The sequence below is a fragment of the Myotis davidii genome, unplaced genomic scaffold, assembly GCF_000327345.1.
Source record: "Myotis davidii unplaced genomic scaffold, ASM32734v1 scaffold2616, whole genome shotgun sequence".
NCBI classification, from domain to species: domain Eukaryota; kingdom Metazoa; phylum Chordata; class Mammalia; order Chiroptera; family Vespertilionidae; genus Myotis; species Myotis davidii.
Window position 1 is genome coordinate 12,313 of NW_006287471.1, and position 9,972 is coordinate 22,284.

The 9,972-nt window shown below is 39.1% G+C and overlaps 1 pseudogene; it reads right to left on the reverse strand.

The window, feature by feature from the left end:
- Positions 1 to 3,672: 3,672 nt before the first annotated feature.
- LOC107182396 lies at positions 3,673 to 4,192 on the reverse strand (annotated as a pseudogene).
- Between the last annotated feature and the right edge of the window lie 5,780 nt (positions 4,193 to 9,972).

Consider the following 9,972-nt stretch of genomic DNA (forward strand, 5'->3'; position numbering starts at 1 on the left):
GCTGCAACGGGAAGTCTCGGGAGGTTTGGGGGGCAGGAGGTAGGGGGGTAAGAGATCAACCAAAGGACTTGTATGCCTGCATATAACCATAACAAATGGACATAAGACACTGGGGGATAGGGGAGGCTAGGGGACTCTCTAGGGCGGGGGAGGGGGAAATGGACACATATGTAATACCCTTTGTAATACTTTAAGCAATAAAAAAAAATCTGAAAAAAAAATAAAAAAAATTCTGCTGAGGTCCATAGGACATCTTCTCTTTGGGATGAAGTTACTATTCTTAGATCCCAGCCTCGATCCTAGGGTCAGCATCACTAAAGTTGCTGCAGGGGGCCCAGAGCAGAAGGCTCTTCTCCTGGAGCAATGCCTGGACCTGCTGAGAAGGGAACTGAGGGGCCTTTGAAGCCAGGTGTAGGAACAGACTCAAGCCCAAATACAAGCAGGACCACAAAAGTGCAGTGTTACCAGTGGCCTTCACCAAGAGCTGCAGAATGAGAAGCAACTGCTATGGGAGGAGTCAGAGGTTCTGAGGGAGGAACTAAAGTTGCTGTGGGTCCAGCTGACCCAGCATTAGGAGTTGATGCTGAAATTGATGGCTGAGGGGCAACAAGCTCAGGCCCGCAGCTGGAAGGACCTCTGTTCACGTCCTAGAGTCGAAGCTAGCCCTGACTTCCATCTTTGCCATCTCTCTCTCTTCTTTTAGCTCTGAAGTCAGTCATCAGGCAGTAACAGTAGCTGGGAACTTTTATAGAAGCTAGATATCCAGAAGAGCACCCTTTCTAACCTGGGACCCAGAAACTTTCAGCTACCGGTCCAGAGCCTTGAGCAGGAGGACCTATTTTGTATGGCTCCAAGATACTCCTGAGTGACCTGTAAAGAGTTGTAAGAGTAGTAGAATAAAGTCTTTGCTCACCTTCCCCTCCAAGGCCCGGTTTTTAGGCTCCCTGCCCCTACCCTCTTGATCTAGCTGGTATCTGCCCTCCCTACTGAGACTTGTCACTGCCTGCCTACCTGCCCACCAACTGCAATAACATGGCTAACCCTCCCTGATGTGTTTTCTGTGAATCAGCACCCATATGGGATCCAGGGGTGGGCAAACTTTTTGACTCAAGGGCCACAATGAGTTCTTAAACTGGATCGGAGGGCCGGAACAAAAGCATGGATGGAGTGTTTGTGTGAACTAATATAAATTCAAAGTAAACATCATTACATAAAAGGGTACGGTCTTTTTTTTCAATAGTTTTATTCATTTCAAACGGGCCGGATCCGGCCCGCGGGCCGTAGTTTGCCCACGGCTGGGATAGACTTAGCTGTACCTTTTCTTCCTCCTGTAACATGACCACTTTCTACCAACTCTCTTGGAAATCCATGTTCATAGACATTTAAATCTGTACCTTCTGAATTCAAACCCTGTGCTCAGTAGAACTTGGAAGGAGGTGGGAGCTCTCATTCTGATGGGAGAGGTCGGACAATGCTCTGGGGCAGTACTGCTGTGAGGATACAGAGGAAGACGAGGCATTCTAGTGGGCCCTGGACTGTAATAGGAGGCTTTCTCTCCTTCTCTCCACTTCTGCTCTTGAGGCTTACTCCAGCCCTTCCACACCACTTCATCCTTAAGCAATCCAAGATACACTTCTGTAGCAGTCTACTCCCTGGTCTCCTTTCAATCTCTCTGCCTCTAATCCAATGGGTTTAGAATTTTTTTTACTGTGACCTCCAGTAAGATATAGGTTACATTATAGCTTAGTAAATATAAATGTATATATTTATTAACTGAAACAAATCTAATGATTCAATACTTATGCATACTAGGAGTGATGCCCTCTGATATTTTCTATTATATTAAAAAATGTTTTGTGGCAAAAAAATAAAGATTTTCTAAAATAAATAAATTAATAAATTACATTGGATTACTGGTTTCAAGATGTAAAACACAGGCTTAGCTCAAGAAATAAACATTTATTATATAGATACACATAGTAAGTATGGGGGAGGAACAAACTTTCTTCTATCCTCCTGGTTTTTCTGTCTGGTCTAATAATCAAATAGACATGAGACAGATCAGCAAGCGAACATAACCAAATTTAATACATACATATGTATGGGAACCTCACATACATGAGAGATCTCAGGCCCCACATGCATGAGAGGTTTAGAGATGGATAGTGGGACTCAGGTATATAAGACATCCCCAGCTAAAGACAATGAGGTCATGCACCTTTGGGGTCTTGAAAGGGTCATTGCAGGATGATAATAAGAGCAGATATTTAGTAAATAAACGATTGCCCTGCTATATAGGTGGGTCAAAAAGACATTGTGGCTGAAGGTGTCTTATTATAAGCCAGGCCCCTTATTCAAGTTTTCTATGTAGTGAAAGGGAGAGACAGAAGTTTCTCTGGAGCCCAAGGCCAAAGTTTCCTTTAGCTCAAAACAATCCACATACCGGAGACACATCCTGGGGTGACTTATCTTGAATCCCCACAGTTCTGTCCTCTGAACCTTCCCTAGAAGTTTTACACTACAGAAGCTGGACTGATAGATCATGCAATAATTAAACCAGTCTCAGTCCTGAGAAAAGTTCTTTAGTTCAGTTAAAGTTGTGTCTCATCTTGGAAGATGGTGATACAAAGTTAAGCCTCTGATGCAAACAATCAGGTATATAGTAAAAGGCATCACTATGGAACAAGAGAAAAACAAAGGTTAATGATCAGAACAGACTATAATCCCAGTTTCTGAGTTCTGAAAGCAGGCACTTGACAGTTTCTAGAGGTCCACCTCGATTCACCTTCACATGGAGTGAAGGCACGCAGAGAGAGTCTGATAGATTCTCCTGGCCTGCCCCTTGAATGATTCTGGCAATCTTTCTGCAACATAGATGACCCTTGTGGTAATTTCTCTAACATCTACATCAACTTGTCACACTTAAAAAAAAAATTATCTTCATTGTTGAAAGTATTACAGATGTCCTCCTTTTTCTCCTTTGATCCCTTCTAGACAGCACCCCGCTCTGCCCCCACCCTCCCAGTCCCAACAGGAGGCCTTCACCACACTATTGCCTGTGTCCCTGGCTTATCCCTGGTTTATGCATGCATGCATATAAGTTCTTTGGTTTAATCTCTTCCCACACATCTTGTCCCACTTTAGCTTGCATGGCCTTGGGAACAAGGGCAGTTTTAGTTCTCAATGGTTCCAAGTCAAAAGATGGAAAACTAAAAATGTTAGTTTAGAGGTTTTCAGCGAAATATTTTTGAAAAGTAGAAAACTTCAGGATCCAGTCCCAGTCATTGGTAGAAATCTTAAAAACAATAAATATACAAACTCAAAAGATAATGAAGACCCTTAAAATTGAATATCTACAAGGGTATGTTATAGTTTGTATTGAGACTTTTTCTCTCTAAAATCACCCTCATTTTTTGTCAAAGATAATCAAATTAGGGCAAATTTGCTAGTTATTTGTATAAAGCCAAAAAGAATAGTGATTAACCACACAGGCTTATTATTTATTTATTTTGCTGCAAAAAGCTTTATTGTTTGCATTTGGTTCAATGCATGGGAGAGGGCTTCAGGGTGGTTAAAAGAATGGCTAGTAATTTCAGGGAAAGGCTCAGGCAAAAGCCAGACACCAGGGAAATGCAGAGGAGCTTCTCAAAGGCGTCTGAGCTCCAAAGGCTCCTAGTCATGCTTGAGGGTGAACCTTTTGAAGAGTTAGTCAACCAGTCCAGCCTGGGGGCCAGCCAGCCTGTGGAGGTTAGTAAGGTGGTTGCCCATCTTTTTGATGAGTGAACCTCATCTAGGAAGTGGTTCTCCAGGAATTCACAGAGATGATATTCTGCATGGGTAGAACCCCAGGCATACAACTCCACAAGGGCCTGATTCAGGTTCCTCTCCAAGGTCATGGTGGCTTCCATGGTGTTGTTTTGTCCCATTCTTCTTGGGAAGACTTCAGCATGTCCTGGAAAAGAATGTGGCCACCATGCTCGTTTTGCAATTTTAAGAGATGCTCAGGGCCCTTACACTTCTTCTCCACCAACTCTCAGAAGAAGTGGCCCACTCCCTCAAGATCCACATTATCCCAGTCAAAATAGACGTCCAGAGGGAGGGAGGTATAGGAGGGCCTCAGATGAAAGTTGGTGAGGTGGTTGACTGCAGCATCCACCTTGGTTGAATAATTCTGCAGAATTTGGGAGCTCATGGTTGTTTGGCAACAAGGAGTTAAGGTAAAAACAAACAACCAAAAATTGTGTGTTGGTTGGTCTAGGAAGTGGTTCTGAAAGTGGTAACTGGATAAGACACTAAAAAGTGGCCAGAGGCTGGAAGAAGGGGTGTTCCTGGGTCAATTCCATCCAAACACTGTTGAAGCAAGAGACATATAAGGGACGCTGAGAGCACTATCCACACAGGCTCTTTTAAATCAACTTTTCTGGAATTTTTTCATCAAGAGTCTTCAGACTGAACCTTAAAGGTCTCCTGAGGCCTGAAAAGCCAAAGCAAAGACTTGCTAACAGATGTTGTTCCCAATACCTACAGATTTGGGTAGATTCCTCTCTTCTTGAAGTTCCCAAAACATCCTGAGGTTCCTGCAATTGCCAAGAAGTGACGTTCTTTACTAGCATAGTAAAGCTGCTGGTAACCAGGTGAGCAAGCTACCAGGCCAATATTTTTGAGATTTTTTTTGGCTTCCATACATCACTCTTCATGCCTTAAAGTCTATGCATCTCTCTCAAATATGACATTCCATTCAAAGCCTTAGTAATAAAACCAGTTTCCAATTCTGTCCTGTTATATAGAGACGTTATATCACATTCATATCAGTCTTACACAAACAAGCATGTTGCCATGAAGATAATAATACTCAGTCACTGAGAGGGTCCCAATTCTGGAGGAATCAAGCAGAAAGAAGAAAATGAATGTTTCAGTTTTGCTTACAATGGCAATTTTTTTGAAGATACATAGTTTGTTTAATTAGCCCTTTATTGATAAACATTCAAGCCGTTTCCAATCTTTTGTTATTCCAACCAATGATTTAATAAATAATCTTGAGTATAAATTGTTTTAACAAACTGCTAAGTCATAGGTAGTTTAAGAGAAACAAGTTTCCTCTCATCTGAAAAAAACGTTTTTAAAAACCAGGAAACGAAATAGTCATAAACATTTTAACCATTTTTACCAGTTCATTTTGTCCTATGCAATTAGACTTGTTCTTCTTGATCCAGATGTTTTTCCCCTTAGTTCTCTTGACCTTGCTGATATTTGAGGGTGACTGGGTTGGTGATTATTCCAAGAAGATTTCAGGGCTATCCATCAAGGCTCACATGATTTGCTCAGTTTGATATAGGTGTCTCGATCACTAGAGATTGTGGAAGGTATACCCCAAGTGGGAAACAATTCCTTTGTCACTATGAGAGTATGAGACTCATGTGCCACAATCTGATGCACATGTTCTTTTGTTTTAGTGTGTCCCTCAGTTTTGGTGATAGACACCTGATGTCAGGACATCTCAGATTTCCAGCAGTTTCACATAATTTCTGGAACACTTATTACATATACTTATATAAATACAACATAAAGAAGGATCAGTGCTATTTTGACTTTTAAATATGTTTTAATTGATTTTTAGAGAGAGAGGAAAGGAGGGGAGAGAGAGATGAACATAATCAATAAACTGCCTCCTGCATGCCCCCTACTGGGGATTGAGCCCACAACCCTGGCATCACCCTGACCAGGAATCCGACAAGTGAACTCTTGGTTTCTGGGACAACACCCAACCTCTAAGCCACATCAGCCTGACTGTTATTTCTTATTTGTCAGTGCTTCCCAGGTAATATCAACACACCAAAATAAACCTAACTAGTTTATTTTTTCCAATTTATTCTGTTATTTTATTAATTTATTTATTAAAATAGCGGGGGTGACATTGGTCAACATGAACATATAGGATTCATGTGTGGAATTCTATGTTACAAAAATCTGTATATTGCACCATGTGCCCACCACCCAAATTCAAATATTCTCCTGTCACCTCACATTAGGACCCCTTTCTCCCCCCACCTCCTTTCCTCTAGCAACCACCACACTGCTCTTTGTGTTCATAAATTTCAGGTTTATATCCCATATGAGTGAAATCATATGGTTCTTAGCTTTTTCTGACTTATTTCACTTAGCCTAATGTTCTCAAGATCCATCCATGTTGTAGCAAATGGCACTATTTCATCCTTTCTTATGGCTGAGTAGTATTCTATTGTGTATATGTACCACATCTTCTTTATGCAGTCCTCTATCATGGGACACTTTGGTTGTTTCCATGTCTTGGCCACCATGAATAATGCTGCAATGATCACAAGGGTGCATATATATTTGTGAATAAATAATTTTGAGTTTTTATGGTATATACTCAGGAATGGGGTTGCTGGATCATATTGTAGCTCTATTCTTAATTTTTTGAGGAATCACCAGACTGCTTTCCTCAGTGGTACCTGCAACCTTGGCAATCTTGGTGTATTGGGATGACACTTTAAACAACTGAGCCTACCCAGCCAGGGCCTCTGTCCACTTTTTAATTGGATTGTATATTTTTGTATTGAGTTTTATGAGTTCTTTATATATTATGGAAATTAAACCTTTGTCAGAGTTACTGTTTGCAAATATCATCTCCCATCTGGTTAGCTGCCTGTATGTTTGTTTTGTTGTTTCTTTCACTGTGCAGAAGCTCTTCAGTTTGATATACAGTGGGGCCTTGACTTACAAGTGTCCGTACTAACGAGTTTTTCGAGATATGAGCGGTCTCTCAGCCAATTTTTTGCTTTGAGTTGCGAGCTAAAACTCGGGTTATGAGCCAGCTTCAGATACCCCACCGCTAGTTGGCACAGCGAACGTCACAGTGAACACCACAACATCAGCCCAGCATCACGTGTCTCACTCATTCACTTTTTGATTTGTCATACGAGTAATTTGAGTTATGAGCTCCATCACAGAACGAATTAAGCTCGTAAGTCAAGGCCCCACTGTAGTCCCATTCATTTATTTTAGCCTTTACCTTCCTTACTTTGGGCTCAAGTCCATAAAATGTTCTCTACAACCCAAGTCTTTAAGTTTGGTACCTATATTTTCTTCTATGTAAATTATAGTTTCAGGTCTTATGTTTAAATCTTTGATTTAAAAGGATTGCAAAAGGAATTGTTTTTTTTCCATTGCTTTTTCTGAAGTTTTGTTATTGGTATCCAGGAAGGCAATGGATTTTTGCACTTTGATTTTGGATTCTGCAACTTTACTGTATTTGTTTATTGTTTCTAATAGTTTTTTTTTGTAGAGCCTTTAGGGTTTTCTATATAGAATATGTAGTCCACAAAAAAGTGACAATTTGACTTCTTCTTTGCCATCTGCAAATAAGGACAGTTTTATTTCTTCTTTTCCAATTTTGATGCCTTTCATTTCTTCTTCTTGTCTGATTGCAATGACTAGGATTTGCAGGGCTATGTTGAACAAGAGTGGTGAGAGTGGACATCTTAGGGGAAAAGCTTTCAGTTTTTCACCATTGAGTATGATATTAGCTGAGGGTTTATTATACATGGCCTTTATTATGTTGAGGTGCTTTCCTTCTATTTATATTTTATTGAGTGTTTTAATCATAAATGGATGTGGTATCTTATCAAATGTTTTTTCTGCGTTTATTGACAAGATCATATGATTTTTATGCAATCTTTTGTTAATGTGGTGCATTATATTCATTGATTTGCAAATGTTGAACCATCTTTGTGCCCCTGGAATGAATCTCACTTGATCATGATGTATTATTTTTTGGATGCACTGTTGTATTTTATTAGCTAGTGTGGGGTTTTTTTTTAGGATTTTTGCATCTGTATTCATCAAAGATATTGGTCCATAGTTTTTTTTGTGTGTGTGTGTGTGTATGTTATCTTTTCCAGATTTTGGTATCAGGGTTATATTGGCCATGTAGAATGTGTTAGGAAGTGTTGCCTCTTCTTCAAAACTTTTGGAAGAGTTTGAAAAGGATAGGTTTTAATTCTTCTTTGAACATTTGGTAGAATTCACTGATGAAGCCCTCTGGTCCTGGACTTTTGTTTTGGGGAGGTTTTTTATGGTTGTTTCTATTTCCTCACTGCTGATTGGTCTATTTAGATTTTCCAATTCTTCATTATTTAGTCTAGGAAGGTTATATATGTCTATGAACTTATCCATTTCTTCTAGGTTATTGAATTTGGTGGCATAAAGTCTTTAATAATATTCCAATATGATCCTTTGTATACTCTGATGTTTGTGGTGACTTCTCTCATTTCTGATTTTGTTTATATGGACATTTTCCCTTTTTTCCTTACTGAGTATGGCCAGGGGGGTTGTCAATTTTATTAATCTTTTCAAAGAACCAGCTCTTTGTTTTATTGAATTTTATATAGTCTTTTTGTTCTCTATGCCATTTAATTCTGCTCTAATTTTTATTATTTCCTTTCTTCTGCTAACTTTGTTTTTTTTTCTAGTATTTTAAGATGAGATGTTAGGTTATCTACTTGGGGCTCCTCTTGTTTCTTGTGATAAGCCTGTAATAATATAAATTTCCCTCTTATTACTGCTTTCGGTGCATCCAAGACATTTTGATATGTTGTGTTATCATTTTCATTTGTCTCTATATATCTTTTTATCTCATCTTTGACTCAGTCATTTTTGTAGTATATTGTTTAATCTCCACATATTTATAGGGTGTTTTTTACTTCCTTTTTGCAATTGATTTCTAATTTCAAGGCATCGTGGTCAGAAAATATGCTTGGTATAATTTCAATCTTTTTGAATTTGTTGATGCTAGTTCTGTGATCCAACATATGGTCTATCCTTGAGAATGCTCCATGTGTGCTGGAGAACAATGTATAGTCTGAAGTTCTGGGATGAAATGTTCTGTAAATGTAAATTATATCCATGTGGTCTAGTGTTTCATTTAAGGCTGATATTTCTTTATTGATATTTATTTGGTTGATCGGTCTAGAGTTGTCAATGGAGTGTTAAGGTCTCCGACTATAATTGTGTATTGATCTGTTTCTCCCTTTAGTTCTGTGAGTAGCTATTTAATATATTTTGGTGCTCCATGGTTGGGTGCATATATATCAAGAAATGTCATGTTTTCTTGATGTAATGTTCCCTTTGCCATTATAAAATGTCCATCTTGGTCTCTTGTTATCTTGAAATCTATTTTGTCGGATATAAGTATGGCTACACATGCTTTTTTGTGGATGTTATTTGCTTGGAGTATCATTTTCCACCCTTTTATTTTGAATCTACCTATGTCTCTGCTGTTTAGATGTGTCTAATAGGCAGCATATGGTTGGGTTTTGTGTTTTGATCCACTCTTCTACTCTGTGCCTCTTTACTGGTGAATTTAGACGATTTAGGGTAATTACTGATGTATGAGGATTTCCTATAGCCATTTTATCTTTTGTTTTCTGGTACCTCTGTGCCTCCATTGCTTCTTTTCCTTTATGCTTCTGTCTGTTGTTTTTGTTTGGTGGTATTCCATACATCTTTCCTTTGTTTCCTCTTTTTTATATTATTTTTATTGATTTCAGAGAGGAAGGGAGAGGGAGAGAGAGAGATAGAAATATCAATGATGAGAGAGAATCAGTAATCAGCTGCCTGATGGAGACTGAGCCTATAACCTAGGCATGTGCCCTTGACTGGAATCAACCTCAGGACCCTTCAGTCCACAGGCCAATGCTCTATCCACTGAGCAAAACAGGCTATCTGTTTCATCCTTTTTTAAAGCTATACATCCCATTTAGGGGATTTTGTGTGTGGTTGCTATTAGGTTTATAAAAACTAAAGTTGCATACGTACCATAGTTTTTTCCCTTTTGAGTGCATCTGATCTTCATCTTCCATTGCCAATTTATACCTTTCCCCCTTCCCCTTGTAAGTTTTCTTTTTTTTTATATATTTTTTATTGATTAAGATATTACATGTGTTTCCTTTT